The sequence below is a fragment of the Eulemur rufifrons genome, chromosome 30 (genome assembly GCF_041146395.1).
Source record: "Eulemur rufifrons isolate Redbay chromosome 30, OSU_ERuf_1, whole genome shotgun sequence".
Classification (NCBI taxonomy): Eukaryota; Metazoa; Chordata; class Mammalia; order Primates; family Lemuridae; genus Eulemur; species Eulemur rufifrons.
Genome location: NC_091012.1, coordinates 40,581,239 through 40,597,568, shown reverse-complemented (window position 1 = coordinate 40,597,568; position 16,330 = coordinate 40,581,239). Strand labels below are relative to the sequence as shown.

Genomic DNA, 16,330 nt, shown 5'->3' with positions numbered 1-16,330 from the left:
CAGTAGCCCTCCGACAGGGAAATGCTTCTACCCAATGAGAGAACATGCAAACCAAGACCAACACTTATTTGTAATGCTGGGATGGTGGCATCTGGATGAAGTCCAGTTGCCAAACTTCAAATGGTCCTGTAGGCAAGGGACAATGGCCTTTCGAGCCATGGAAAGGTTTGCTAAGGTTATGTTTTGGACATGGTACAATGAAAATATACCTTTTGGGCTATGGTGGGGGATGGTTTCCAGAAATACTGTTTTCCCCATGATATCATTTTCTCAGGGGCCCAATGAGTCACCCAGGGCTGCCTGAGGTCTGGGAGGAGTAAGCTGCCCCTTACCTTCAGAGCTGAGAAACTTGGTCTCTCATTTATCTGCAAACAAGACACTTGGGTTCCTTGCACAAGCCCATTGAAATTAGTTTTGAGAGGAGAAAGGCAATGGAGAAAGCCCTTTAGAGTGCACTTTCAAGTCAAATTAGGATCCCAAACAACCACTTTGTAGGAAGAGAACTGAGAGCTCAGAATAAACCTGGACAGTAAACCAACAGCGGGAGGTCCGGGTCTCAGGAGAACTTACCAGGTTGCCGCCGGAAGAGCAGCTGGAAGTTGGGGGCCGTCCATGGGCCCATGCCGGTACCTTAGCTCTGGGTTTGGGCAACTCATTCGAGGGTCTTGAGTCTTCTCTGAGCCCCAAGTTTGGGTGCCAGAATTGGGGACAGAAAAATCCAAACTCTGAAATATTTGAAATAAGTTTCTTCTGAGACACATTTGAGGACCATGACCTGGAGCCACGCCCAAGAGGCCTTGAGCAAGTGGACTCGCTGTGGCTGGGTTACAGTTTGGTTTTATACATTTCAGGGAGACGGGGGTTACAGGTAAAGTCATAAATCAATACGTGGGAATTACACATTGGTTTGGCCCAAAAAGGCAGGACATCTGGGGGTGGGGGGGTTTACACCTTTAGTTGGGTTTGAAGATTCTTTGACTGACAATAAGCTGAGTTAGGCTTTCTCTAAAAGATCAGAAACGAAATGCTTAATTTAAGATAAAGGTGCAAGCACTCTAGGAGGTCCAGACAGGAGACTCTCTCAAGTTAAGGATCCCCAGGGCTCCTTGAATTAACATTGGGGACTGCTGTCTTTTATGTGATGCTAATATAAGTTGGGAAGTATATCACACTGTATTTGGTTAACAACAACCTGCTTAGTGACAATTTTCCATTTCTGAGCCTGACTCATCTGGCCTCCTTAGGAAGGAATTTTAGGGAAAGGAAAAAATATCAGAGTTCTGTACTTAAGACTCTGGTGGGGATTTGGCTCCTGGTCCTGCTCGTTGGAGCAGGAGGAAGGGAGCAGGCCTTCACGGGGCCTCGCCTGGCTATAAACGGCTTGGCGGCCATAGTGACGGACTCTCAGGCCACACCTTCCCCAACAGGCCTCACGGGAAGGACTCCATTATTGCGTAGGGTATTTTCAAACTATTTCCTCACGGGTGCAGTGTTGCTCTGGATGTAGCATGTTTAGATGTCCTCCTCTCCCGCCCTTCCTGTCTGAAAAAAAAAAAAAAATCCCCAGGATGCAGAAGAGAGAAGCCAGAAGCCAGAAGCCAGAAGCGCCAGGAAACATGGCTGCCCTTTGGCTTATGTTTTCCATCTGAAACCAAACTGAGGCCTAAAACTACCCACCCGCATCAGGAGTTTTTTTATTTCAGAAATTAACTTAACCCCAGACATTGTCTATGTGGGTGGGGTTTATTTACTCTGTCCCTCCTTATGGGCGGTTAGCAGGAAACTTCCATAATGAATGATCTGTGGGGCCAGCTCTTCACAGGTGCCTGAACATAAGGTTTTCTTTTCACACACACCCCCATTCTTCAAAATCTATTCAGAGAAAGCATTGTAGAAGGCCTGAGTTCATGGTTACCTTTGTTTTTAACCAAATCTCATGTCTTTGAAATGAACGTCATTTTTAGAAGATTGTGTCTCTTAAAGGAGAAAAAATTCAGGCAAGAAGGACTGTTACAAATTTGTTGGTGAATCAGACTCAAAAATGACGAACAAAGGTAGAATCCAATAATGAATTTACTATACACATATTTTGAAACATAATTTTCTCTCTCTGTGTTTTCATTTTTATTACAGACAAATTATAGTAAGGCTAATTTATTTGCAAAATAAATTGTAGTCTCAAACGTGGTCTGATTATTTGCATAAAGTGCAGTAAGAATAATCATTGGCCATGTAGGCCTTCTTTTTAAAAATTGGGTTTGCTAGAAGCCCCCCTTTTTTAAAAAAAGGAATTTCAGCTTACTTAAAGGTCTCTTGAACCAAGCCCAGTATTTAACTGCCTGTAGATACCTGCATGAATTCGGAAATTCCTCCTTTTTGAGGTCCCAACATGTTCTCTACCAAGTCTCCGATGGGGATGGCACCAATAAAAGAAGACAGGCTACTTTTATTGTGTCTTGTCTCTTTTCATCAGCTCCAGCCTTGAAGATGTTAACAGGCACAAGGGAAAGGAAAAAAAAAAGTAAAAATATCAGTTGCACTTGAATATACTAGCAACAAACAATTTGAAAATTAAATTTACAAAGTAATTCCATTTCAAATAGCATCAAAATGAGTACTATGCTTAGGGCGATACTTTAACTAAGGAGATGAAACATTTGTATATTGAAAATTGCAATGTATTAGAGAAGGAACTAATGATCTAAATCTAAAAGGAGACATCCTATCTTCATGAATTGGAAGATTAAATATTGTTAAAATGGCAACACTACCCAAAAAGATTTACAGATTCACTGCAATCCTATTATTAGCCCAAGGATGATTTTTGCAATAGAACAGCTGATTATAGATAAGACATATTAAATAGCCAGAAAATGTGAATAGCCCCAACAAACCTGAAGAAGGAAAACTCATACTTCCAGGTTTGAAAACTTACTTAAAAAGCTGCAGTAATGAAAGCATTATGATATTCAAATAAGAATAGACATAGAGATTAATGGAATAGATTGAGAGTCTGAAAGTACACCCATACACTGTGGTTGAGTGACTTTTGACAAAGTTGTCAAGGTCATTTAATGTGGAATAGATAGACCCCTAAACAAATGGTGCTGGGACAACTAGTTATCAACATAGAAGAGAATGAAGTTAGACTCCTACCTCATAGCATGTGCAAAAACTGAAAATGTGTCAAAATTTGAAACGCAACAGAAAGAATTATAAAGCCTTAGGGGAAACTATAGGGATACTTCTTGAAGACATTACATCTGGCAATGATATGTTACATATGCCACAAAAAGCACAAAGTAAAAATAGATAAATTGATCTTCATCAAAATTAAAAACTTTTTTGCATTGAAGGACACTATTAAGAATATGTAAAGACAACTTCCAGAATGGGAGAAATTATTTGCAAACCAATCATCTGAAAAACTTCTTATATCCAGTACATACAAAGAACTCTCAAGACTCAACAACAAAGAAAGAAGCAACCAAATTTTAAAAATAGGCAAAGGGAGAGTGATGTCACCAAGAAGGGGGAGTAGGAGCAATCTGGCTTCACTTTCCCCCACAGAAAACCAGAAACAACTAACTACATAGTGCCAAAACTGTTAACAGCAATATCCCAGAACTCAAAACTGAGACTCTGATGATCCCTGGGGCCACAGATAAGTGAGAAACTGGGAGTAGATGGTAAGAGAAACAGAATTCTCTATCCATGACACCCCTTCCCCAAGCTGCCAGGCAACATGTGCAATAGTTCCCTTGGACTCAGGGTTTCCTCTGGAAAAAGGTGAGATCGGAGGAAGAAAGCCAGCTTCCCTACTGTTCTGAGTTCCTTGGCAGGAAAGTCATTCCTGCCAAAACCCACAGGAAGCATCACCAGTGCCTGTACGGAGAAAACCCTTGAGGGCAGCTATAGACAAACAGTGAAGGTGAAGTTGGCAACACCAGTGTGTGAAACTTGGGGACTTCTTTTCGATTCAGCCAAAGAAGACACCAAATCAGAGAGGCAGTTCAGCAGCACCATGTTGTAGGAGGCATACTCCATGGGTCCTCTGGGCATGAATGCCTGGGCAGCCTTCTTACACAACTGAGGTCTCTCCTTCAGGACACACCTCCCCAGCATCTGGGACTGGCAGTGCTCTAAACATTTGGAAGAGGCATGGCAAACATAGCCTTAGGGTTTCATCTAGTCCTCCAAAAGGAGGAAAGTATCTAGGGCTAGGATACCCAATAGTCAAACTGTACAGAACCTCTAAATAGACATACTTTAGAAAGACCAAACCAAACCAGACAGCAAAGACTGAAATAAATAAATAATCCTTTAATGCAAAAACTTAGACATACGTCCATAGGAAACAACAGCAAATAGGAAACCATGACTTCCCCAAACGGTCAAAGCAAGGAGCCAGTTACTGACCCTACCAAGACAGTGATGTGTGAGCTTTCAGATAAATAATTCAAAATAGCAGTTTTGAGGAAACTCAGAAAACTCCAAGATAACACAGAAAAGAAATTAATAAATTTATCAGAGAAATTTAACAAAGAAATTGATAAAAATTCAAACACATGCTAGAACTGAGAAATACATTGGCTGAACCAAAAACAGTGTATCAATGCAGATCAACGGCAGAACTGATCAAGCAGAAGAAAGGATCAATTAACTTGAACACCAGCCATTTGAAAATACACAGAAGAGAAGAAAGAGACAGAAATGAAAAGTAACAAAGAATGCCTATGACATTTACAGAATAGCCTGAAAAGAGAAAACCTAAGAGACATTTGTGTTCAAGAGGGAGTTGAGACTGAGCAAGCGGTAGAAAACTTATTTAAAGAAATAATACAAAACTTTCCAAACCTACATTAAGAGACACATATCCAGGTACAGGAATGTCAAAGATTACTGCACAGATTCAACCCAAAGAAGACTACCTGAAGGCATGTAATAAACTCTCAAAGGTTGACAAAGAGAAGATCTAAAAATCAGTAAGAGAAAGGAAGCAAACGATATATAACGGAGCTCTGATTAGTGTAGTAACAGACTTAGCAATGGAAACCATACAGGCCCAGAGGGAGTGGGATGACATATTGAAAGTACTCAAGGAAAAATACCTGCACCTGAGAATACTGCACAGAGCAAAACTATCTTTCAAATATGCAGTCTTTCCCAGACAAACAAAATCTTAGGGAATTCATCACCACCAGACCTGTCTTATGAGAAGTGCAAAAGGGAGTTTTCCAATCTTAAAGAAAAGTATGCTGGCATGTGATAAGAATACATCTGAAGGCATAGAACACACTGGTAAAAGTAAGTACACTGACAAAGCTGGGTGCCATGGCATGTATCTGTAGTCCCAGCTACTGAAGAAATTTTGACCTGAGGATCACTTGAACCCAGGAGTCCAGGAGTTCACATTCAGCTTGGGTAAGATAGTAATACCTCAACTCTAAAAAAAAAAAAAAAAAAAAAAAAACTAAGTGCACACATAGATAAATTCTGAATACTCTAATATTGTAACTGTGCTGTCTAAACAACTCATCCATAGTATGAAGACTGAAATACAAATCTATCAAAAATAATAACTGTAACAATTTGTTAATAGTTATACAATATAAAAAGATGTAAGTTGATAGAACAAAATGTCAAAATGGGGGGAATCAAGTTAAAGTATGAAATTTTTTAGTTTTTTCTTTATTTCATTTCTTTTTGATCAGTGTTTAGTTGTCATTTGTTTAAAATAATTTGTTGTAACTATAAAGTGTTTTCTGTAAGCCTCTTGGCAACTGCAAAGGAAAAACCTATAATAGATACACCAAAAATAAAAGGGCAAGGAATTAAAACATGCTACCAGGGAAAATAACTTAACCAAAAATGAATACAGGAGGGAAGAAAGGAAGAGTTCAGTTATAAAACAACCTGAAACAAGTAGCAAAATGGCATTTAGTAAGTCTTTACCTATGAATAATAATATTGAATGCAAACACCAGATATTACTCAGCTATAAAAAGAAATGAAGTTTGATGTATCTTCTAGCATGGATGAACTTTGAAAACAGGCTAAGTAAAAGAAGCAAGATACAAGAGGTCACATATTGTGATTATTCCATTTATATATATAAAATATCTAATATAGGTAAGTCCATAGTGTCAGAAAGCAGATTAATAGTTGCTAGGGGCTGGGCGGAGGAGACATGGAGAAAGACTATTTAATGGGTCCAGGGTTTATTTTCCTGGTAGTGAAAATGATTTGGAACTAGGTAGAGGTAATGCTTGCACAGCATTGTGAATGTAATAAATCCTACTGAATTTAACACATTAAAATGGTTAATTTAATGTCACGTGAATTTTATCTGTTTTAAAAAGTGGCAATATTTTTAAACATATCAACATTTCCAAAACTAAATAAATACAGTTAATTTTTTCAAATATGAAACACATTAAAATTTTAACCGAAGAAAACCTGTTTCAACAATTATGGCACAGGGGAATATGAACATTATTTTATAAAAGTGTATAATATCTGTGCATAGGGAGCAGATGTTAAAAAAAAGTATAGAAATTTTAAAGGTGATTATTTCTTCCATCTATGTGTAACTTACCATATATTTTCTGCTTTATAATTTCTTAAAGGTCTTCTACAGCACTTCAACCACTCAAATGTAAATATTGGTAGATATATATGCAAATAGTATCAGAGGATGCCGAAGATTCTGTACAAAATTACAAAGAGTATAAATCCAATTATATTTAAAGTGAACTGTGTGTGGGTATTTATATCCATTGATAGGCATATATCATTTATATCTCTCTATGCATGTATAAACTTCTAAAAGCCATATTTTTTTTTTTTTTTTTTTGAGACAGAGTCTCACTCTGTTGCCCAGGCTAGAGTGAGTGCCGTGGCGTCAGCCTAGCTCACAGCAACCTCAAACTCCTGAGCTCAAGCGATCCTCCTGTCTCAGCCTCCCGAGTAGCTGGGACTACAGGCATGCACCACCATGCCCGGCTAATTTTTTCTATATATATTTTTTAGCTGTCCATATAATTTCTTTCTATTTTTAGTAGAGATGGGGTCTCACTCTTGCTCAGGCTGGTCTCGAACTCCTGAGCTCAAACGATCCGCCCACCTCAGCCTCCCAGAGTGCTAGGATTACAGGCGTGAGCCACCGCGTCCGGCCTTAACTTACTCTTCAATTAACTAATCACAGCCCATAAGTGACTTTTTATAGGCAAGGAAAGATATTTATAGGACTGGCAGTTAATAGGCACTCTCCAGGTCACACAGCAGGAGTCCTGCTGGGTGCTGCGCACAACAGCCTCTGTGTAATGTGCCCAAGTTTGCCAGAACGGAACTCACCTCACAGCAAGGAAAAATCTGGGTTCCTCAGGACGTTTTGCCTCACAGGAAAATTACAGGATTGTTGGTTTCCAAAGAGAAGCCAGTGTAACCTACAAGGAATGTGCTGTACCTGAGAAAGGAAAGAAAATAATTGAAGGAGGCAGAGAGAGGGGCTAAACTAAGCATTGTAATGTCCTGCTCCAATGGTTGCATTCAGGAAATGCAGGATTAATTCCCGAGAAACTACTGTGAATGGGTTGCCTTACAAAGATTATTACACTTGATTCTCACAACATCCCTGATAGCAAAGAAAGATTCCAGTTTTGCAAATAAGGAGAACTGAGGCTCAAAGAATTTTTTAGGAACTAAGGATAGAAAGTTACTGGTGAATCAGGTTTGAACTGAGGTCTGACTGACTCCAAAGTGACCCAAGAAGCAACTAAAAGGCACCAAAAGTTAGAGCTACATAATGCAGGAATTTATTCTGCAGATGTTACTAATAAGTACAAGTACAAGTACAGGTTAAATGGCTGCAAGGGAAGTCCACATTCCAGAACATACGCCATAGTGGACCAAAACTCCAAAAGTGTAAACTTTAGAGGGTCCCCTGCTCTGAGATTTGGTATTTCTAAGTACTGAAAGCTTGAATCTCGAACTGATATGAAATTCTATCACTCCTGAGAAAGGAATCCTGATCCCGTTATTGCATACCTTGCCAGAAAATTGACAGCAAAGGTGAAATCAATTTCAGACACAAGACTTCCACACATCTGAAAGAAAACACATCGGATAGTAATCTGGGGGAAACAGCACCAAATACAGGAAAGTTTGCCACTCAAGCCTTGTGGTTTTGCTCCTGTATGGACCACAGACTATCACCTGGACAGGGGTGAGAGAGCATTTATTATACCATCAATACTAACACTTTTTGTCATGCTCAACTCACCCAAATCCATTCATCTCACTGTATTACTTCTGTGTGATAAAGAGCCTTAGCATGCGAACCCCAAATCCCTGCCCCAGCTTCCTGTGCCTGAATTCACTGACAGTGCCACAAAGTGCGAAAATAGTATGTTAGAAACCAGCTGAGCTGCCAGGCAATAGCCGTAGAGTGAAAATGAGCCAAGCATCTTTCACACTTGGAGACTGGAGCCTTGGAGTCCCAGCAATGTCTACAAAGCAAGGAAATGGACAACATATATGAAAGGTAGAGATCTGGAGTAGTACTGACCTACATGTTACTTTAAGGACCTCCACCAAATAAGCACCACAAGTGGGGTAGACTGGCAGACTACCATTCCCTGCCACCCACGTGGTCCAAGGGTCCTACCCCTCCCTCCATTTCATAGATGTAACTGGCTTTCCAATTACCTTCATATCCATGTTCTCATACCTGAAACAAAGGCACCTGAGCAGCACTTCACACTCCCTTGACTCCTGAAGATTTTCTACCCGGAAGCAGAATCCGTCCTTCTGCTACCTGGTACTGGATTTCCGAAAATAAAACTGAAGATCAAAATTGACTTTTAAAAAGTCAAAATCAGGGTTCTCTGAAATCAGAACAGTTTAGTTATGTCAATGGCTCTGTGACAACAGCATCCACGGTATACAAGAGGAACACAAATAATGACTAGAAAAAGATGCCCCTGTCTGAGTAAAGTAACAAGTTGTAGCAACAGGGTCTCTATTCTGGAGTTAGTCAACAGTATCCAGGGAGTGACCCTACCACTGTTGGTAGTCCCCATCTCCAGAGACTCTGGTAGGAAGTTTCAACGCCATCATTAATAATGGCACAAGGGAAGGGGCGATGGGGGGTGTTCCTTCCCTCCATAAAACACCCATCACCTCACACAACATAAGGATGCCCTGAACTTGTCTAGGTGGTCTTGACAATTGGTTCCAGTTCCACCCTCTTCACCTTAGAAGCCCATAGGCTGGCCAGTACTGGACTTTTCCATCATAGGTCCTAAAGGAGACGGTGACTGTACCAATCTGCCAGGAGATGTGCCTGTGGGTGGACAGCTTAGCACCACTGCAGAAAATTATGTGACTTGGAAACTCATTTATGTGGGTGGCTGGGGCACACTTCCCTCCGCCTTTTTCAGTGAAACTTCTGAAAATGGTTGATTGGGCCAGGGTACCCCCAATCATGCAGAGGGAAGAAAAGGTAAGATAAGGACTGTGTTAATCTTGTGGTTAGAAGATCAGATAAGACTACTACCTCAGAGGTTTGACCATACTTTTAAAATGAACTACAGTTCATCATGCTTTAATCAAACAACACAGGGGAATTCTACATTAGGCTAAGAGGCAATGTTCCTTAATTTCTAGAAGGGGAAATCTGAAAGAAGTCAGTTCATTCTATTCAATATCATGGTGAAAGACTCATGCAGGATTATGGATAATAAGCCTTTGAAATGGGAATTGAGTTGTTCACCAGGTTATACAACAGCATCTCATGGTGTATTAATGTCAGCAACCAGTAACACAGTAAGAAAAGGATGGACATCAAAAAGATAATATCACTTAGGATAATTTAATGAATAATTCCAACCAGTAAGTAATGTTGCTACCCTCTAATCCTAAATATAGCTCTTCAAGGAAATAACAATAAAAGAAATTTTGCATTTGTTACTATTGGCTTTTGTGGATGTGCTCTTTGAAAAATATCTCCTCTAGGTTTCTATGGGCAAAGTGGATATAATAAAAAGCACCTTCAAGCCTGACGCCTGGATCTAAATTCCGGGGTTAGATATCATTCAAGGGCTAGGGCTCTGCTAGAAAAGTCAGGATTGGCTAACAAACATATGAAAAAGTGTTCAACATCTCTAATCATCAGGGAAATGCAAATCAAAACCACAATGAGATATCACTTAACTCCAGTGAGAACGGCCTTTATCAAAAAGTCCCAAAACTATACATGTTGGCGTGGGTGTGGAGAGACAGGTACTCTCATACACTGCTGGTGGGACTGTAAACTAGTGCAGCCCCTGTGGAAAGCAATGTGGAGATACCTTAAACAGATTCAAGTAGACCTACCATTCGATCCAGCAATCCCATTACTGGGCATCTACCCAGAAGAACAAAAGTCATTCTATAAAAAAGACACCTGCACCCGAATGTTTATAGCAGCACAATTCACAATCGCAAAAATGTGGAAACAACCCAAATGCCCATCGATTCATGAATGGATTAGCAAAATGTGGTATATGTATACCATGGAATATTACTCAGCTATTAGAAATGATGGCGATATGGCATCTCTTTGGTTCTCCTGGAGTGAGCTGGAACCCATTCTATTAAGCGAAGTATCCCAAGAATGGAAAAACAAGCACCACATGTACTCACCAGCAAACTGGTTTCCCTGAGAGCACATTTGGGATTCACACCAATTGGGTATTGGACAGAGGTCGGGGCTGGGTGGAAGGGATGGGTGTATACCTACTTGATGAGTGCGATGCGCACTGCCTGGGGAATGGACACGTTTGAAGTTCTCTCTGGGGGGGATGGGGTGGGGGGAGGGGAGGAGTGCACACCTACATGATGAGAGTGATGTGCACTGTCTAGGAAATGGACACAACTAAAGCTCAGACTCGGGGGGATGGGGAGGCATGGGCAATGTATATAGCCTGATCTTTTGTACCCCCTTGATGAGCTGAAAAACAAACAAAAAATAAAAATAAAAATAAAATAAAATAAAAAAAAAAAAAAAAAGAAAAGTCAGGATTGGTGAGGCTCGTTAGTGCCCCATTTCCTAAAATCTTGGTATCTTACAGTAGTAAAGGCAAAGGCAGCATTCATTCTTATTAACAATTAATTGATCTTTCTAGTTCCTAAATGCAATCCAGGAGGATAATATTTAGAGAACACCAATGTTCTACTCATAAAGATGTGAAAAGTCCCTTAGATACTAGACAATATATATAATTCAAGTCCAGATCAAGAATAAGCCAGATGACTAAAAAGCAAATTCAACCAGCATCATTTTAGAAAAGTACTTGTATTTCACCTTAAAGGAAGAATCAGATTCCTCTCAGTGACTATGTTCCTCGGGTTTTTGAGAGACACAAAAGTTTCCCTTTAATTTAATTCTTCCCTTGAATAGCACGATAGATGCCGGCAACGGCGGGCGTTGCCAACTTAAAACGGCTGCCCTCGAAGTAACAGTTGCAAGTAACAGTTGCAACAATGCGAAAGCCAGCCACGAGGCCAAAGGGGTGTGGCCAGCACACGCTGGCGCGGGATAGGAGGGGGATGGAGGGGAATCCTATTCACGCCATTTTCTGTCGTTACTAACCTGGCCCTGGACAACTACTGTCCTCTTTGTTTGTAAACAGAAACTACACAAATCATTATTTTTTTCTGTAAAAGAACACCTGCGAAAGAAGACCTAAGCTAATTTTTTTTTTTTTTTTTTTTTTTGAGACAGAGTCTCACTTTGTTGCCCAGGCTAGGGTGAGTGCCGTGGCGTCAGCCTAGCTCACAGCAACCTCAAACTCCTGGGCTCAAGCGATCCTCCTGCCTCAGCCTCCCGAGTAGCTGGGACTACAGGCATGCGCCACTATGCCCGGCTAATTTTTCTATATATATATTTTTAGTTGTCCATATAATTTCTTTCTATTTTTAGTAGAGACGGGGTCTTGCTCTTGCTCAGGCTGGTCTCGAACTCCTGATCTTGAGCGATCCACCCGCCTCGGCCTCCCAGAGTGCTAGGATTACAGGCGTGAGCCACCTCGCCCGGCCCTAAGCTAATTTTTAAAAATTACCATTATGGGCCGGGCGCGGTGGCTCACGCCTGTAATCCTAGCACTCTGGGAGGCCGAGGCGGGAAGATCGCTGGAGCTCAGGAGTTGGAGACCAGCCTGAGCAAGAGCGAGACCCCATCTCTACTAAAAATAGAAAGAAATTATCTGGCCAACTAAAAACATATATAGAAAAAATTAGCCGGGCATGGTGGTGCATGCCTGTAGGCCCAGGTATTCGGGAGGCTGAGGCGGGAGGATCGCCTAAGCCCAGGAGTTTGAGGTTGCTGTGAGCTAGGCTGACGCCAGGGCACTCACCCTAGCCCGGGCAACAGAGCCAGACTCTGTCTCAAAAAAAAAAAAAAAAAAAAAAATTACCATTATGTTAAACACACTATATTGTAAAATAAAATTCAAATGATGCAACCTAATTTTTAACGGCTGTTCACTACCACAAGACACCAAGCATTCAATCTTACAGCTAATTTCCTCGTTTATACATTGAAATGTCCCACACTTTTCAAAGGAAACACAGGCAAAAGACCAGGGACAGAAAGGAATAACGTGATACTTGACACTGAATTGTTGCGGAACATGAAATCCCAAAAATCTTTCTGTGGGGACCAGTGACAGCTTTCACTGTCCAAAAAAAAAAAAAAACCCATGCTCAGCCAGATTGTCAATGAGTGCATTTTTACGTCGAAAATACCACAAAATATTCTTTCCATTAGAAAACTTTTTTCGTTATTTGTGAATTGAATACAAAAATTTTTTATATGAAGCTTTTGAAAACGACTAGGACTCACACTTAATGGAATAAAATAATACTAAACACACAATTCCTCTGTAAAATAAAATTCCAAACTCCACTAAATTGTAGCGGATGACAGACACTTAAGTGCATTCACTGCCACGAAACATTAAGGGCACAACCAGATGATTAAATCCTGCATTTGTAAATCAAGAGTACTCCAAAACGCTTATTTTCAAGGAAATTAATAAAGCAGGAACAAGACCAGAATTTAGACAAAAAAATTATAGCAAATACGCAATTCTATTATAAAATGCACTCAATCAGACCATTAATTTCCTCTACTGTAAATTCAAATTTGCACAGAACCTTCCGTAAGAAACTTATGAAATGCCTAACACCAAAATTTAATTCAGTGCAATGAAGATGAACACAATTGTTTTGTAAAATTAAACGCCAAACTGCATCTAATATCTCCAAAGAGAGGCTTAGCGGCATCCACTGCTTAGACCAAAATTTTAAAGGAAAATGCACAACAAATATCAGGACCACGTTTGGTTGAATACAATATTACATTCACAACTACTGCATAAAAATGCAAAACAGTATCAATGATGACCAAAGGCTATTTAAAGTCCTCAAAGAACAACACTTGCACTGACCAGACGGCATTTTAAAGTTTAAAACCCCAGCAAACTTTCTTCTTTTAAAGTCAGCATATGAGAGGATTAATTCCTAAATTTTACCACAGAATTTTTTTTTTTCTTTTGAAACAGAGTCTCACTCTGTTGCCCAGGCTGGAGTGCCATGGTGTCAGCCTAGCTCACAGCAACCTCAAACTCCTGGGCTCAAGCAATCCTCCTGCCTCAGCCTCCCGAGTAGCTGGGACTACAGGCATGCGCCACCATGCCCGGCTAATTTTTTCTATATGTATTTTTAGCTGTCCAGTTAATTTCTTTCTATTTTTTTAGTAGAGACGGGGGTCTCACTCTTGCTCAGGCTGGTCTCGAAATCCTGATCTCAAATGATCCGCCCGTCTCAGCCTCCCAGAGTGCCAGGATTACCGGCGTGAGCCACCGCGCCCGGCCACAGAAATATTAAAAAAGGGAAAAAACCCAAAGTTTTATTCAAAGGCTGCTAACAGCCATTAAATGTGCCAATCACCCCATCCCTCTGCATGTGACATGTCCTCTTTCCGCGTAGGAAATAACACAGAAGCCACGACCAAGATTTAAATACACAGCATCCATAACCACCCAAAAATGTAAAACAAAAGGCAAAGTCAGCTCCCTGACAGCCACTGTGCTGTCCTTGTACTTGCTCAACCAACAGCACCATCCATTTCCTCATTTTTAAGCTAAAAACACCACCAAACCTTAAGACCACATACAAGAGGGGACCAAAACCAATACTTAAACAAATAAAATATTAAAGATTCATCACATTGTCACAAAAAGTGAAGCATTGTGACCAAAGTCGGCTAAGGAACCCAAATTCTCCAAAGCCCTTCAGACTTAAAGTATATTATTAATGATAATATTACTAAAGTATATTATTACATTGCTTACAGCCACTTATAAAAAGCATACTAAAAATATCCAACTATCAATAAGAATTAAGAATTAAAGTAAATTAACCTTAAAATTGCTTGTGGAAACAGCCGCTCCACCGCGTGCCTAGCACCCACGTGTGCACTTCACACTCCAAAAGAAAACAGGTTCCTGCACGTGAAGTTCGGCTTCTTTTATAGCCAGTCAACGGTCCCACCTACAAAGATCCTGATTGGTTGCGGCTGAAATGATTGACAGGGATACCGTGTACTCTCACTTTTTCTATTACAGGAGAGTCTACCCATACCACCAGTGTTTGCTCCTCATTGGTGGGAAAAGTTAGCAATTGGAGTTTTCACACTTCAGTTGGTGTTTCAGGAATTGTGGGAAGCACAGGATAAGCTTACCCCCAATGTTACTTACACCAGAGTTTATGATTGGTCCCAGCAATGAATTCGAATGACCCACCAACCACCTTTTAAGCTTTCTGCATATAACTGTCTTTTTCTACAGAGTTCTTCCCCGCCATTTCTGCCGTTGGGATCAGATTCAAACCTGATTGGACTTAGCAGGGAATTCAACCCCCCACTCTCCAGCACTTATGTTTGGGGGAAAGGAACGGAGGTGGTGTCAGGACAGGGATCTGGAATGAAAAATGAGCCTAAATAGCCGTTCACCTAACAATTGCACATATGAATTAAGGGCATTAAGTGGGAAGGAGTGCAGCCGTTAAAGACCAGATACACAGAACAGGCAACTATCTAACTGAGCATGGGTAGTTAGGAGAGTGTTATACAATGGGGAGAATAGGTGTGGGGTGTGGAAGGAGTGAGGAATGGAATTTTAGGAACTAGGAAATGTCCATACTAAAGTTTGAATCCATGACCGTCTGTCACCAATGTGCGTGCTTTATGCCTCTGTACTAGAGCAATCATGCCTTCTACATAATTGCCTCTTCTTGGAATGTCCTTTGCCTCCATCTATGCCCACCTGTCAGGGCCCATCTCAAATGCAGCCTCCTCTGTGATGGATTCACTGATCCTCTTTCCCTCTCCAAAAGGCTTTCTCTTGCTGCTACCGGGTGTGGAATATGGGAAACCATTAGCATTGGGGTGCAGAGGAGTGTTGGGGCACTGAGATCAGTTAGCATTGGGCTGGACGGAGTGGGAAGGACCCAAATTTGTATTTGGCGGTTTGCAATTGTTAAATTGCAGAAATTCTGCAAAGTCCAGAGCAAACAAACAACAAAGTACCTCATACCTGTCTCCTGGTTCTGGTTGGTCAGGGCATTTAAAATATAAACTACAGTTGCAAGCAAACTTGGTAAATACAGTAATGCACTACAGCCACCAGAATGGGTCAGAGCCAGGAATTCAACCTACATTGTAACTATGCTTCCAGATGGATGGGAAGAAACCATCAAGACAGGAAACTAGAGGGGTGTAAGGAATGAGATAAAGTGACTGAACTAGACAAGTATACTTGTGCAGTAAGGGATGCAGTGGCTGTGGTATGGTGTTATTTCAGTTCTTTCTACTTAACTCTTCAGAGGCATTTAAGTTAAGAGAATACCAAAGAATTACAGACCACGTTCTTTAAAGGCCCTTTGTTATATGATTAAGACGGGTTAGATCCTTTTGTAGTTCATAAGCATGATGACTGGGTGTTCACGGGGATATGTGAGATGTGCCTCCCTCAAACAAACCCTGTTACAAGTTGGCACATTACCCGTCTGACGTGGGGGGGAAAAAAAAAGATTGGTTGACCAAAGTTTTGGTCTCTAAATCCTCTGCATCCAAATTAGTTGGATAAGCTGACTTTTTTGCTATTGAGGTGAAATTCACATAACATAAAATTAAGTATTTTAAAGCAAACAATTCAGTGGCATTTAGTACATTTACAATGTTGTACAACCACCACCTCTGTTTGGTCCTGAAACATCTTCACCT

At 40.7% G+C, this 16,330-nt stretch overlaps 1 non-coding gene across 1 annotated transcript; it reads left to right on the top strand.

Moving 5' to 3' along the window:
- The first annotated feature begins 16,012 nt into the window (after positions 1-16,012).
- On the top strand, positions 16,013-16,119 carry LOC138379371 (small nucleolar RNA U13). Its single transcript, XR_011232134.1, has one exon. It is a non-coding gene; the product is annotated as a small nucleolar RNA U13 (small nucleolar RNA).
- Positions 16,120-16,330: the final 211 nt, after the last annotated feature.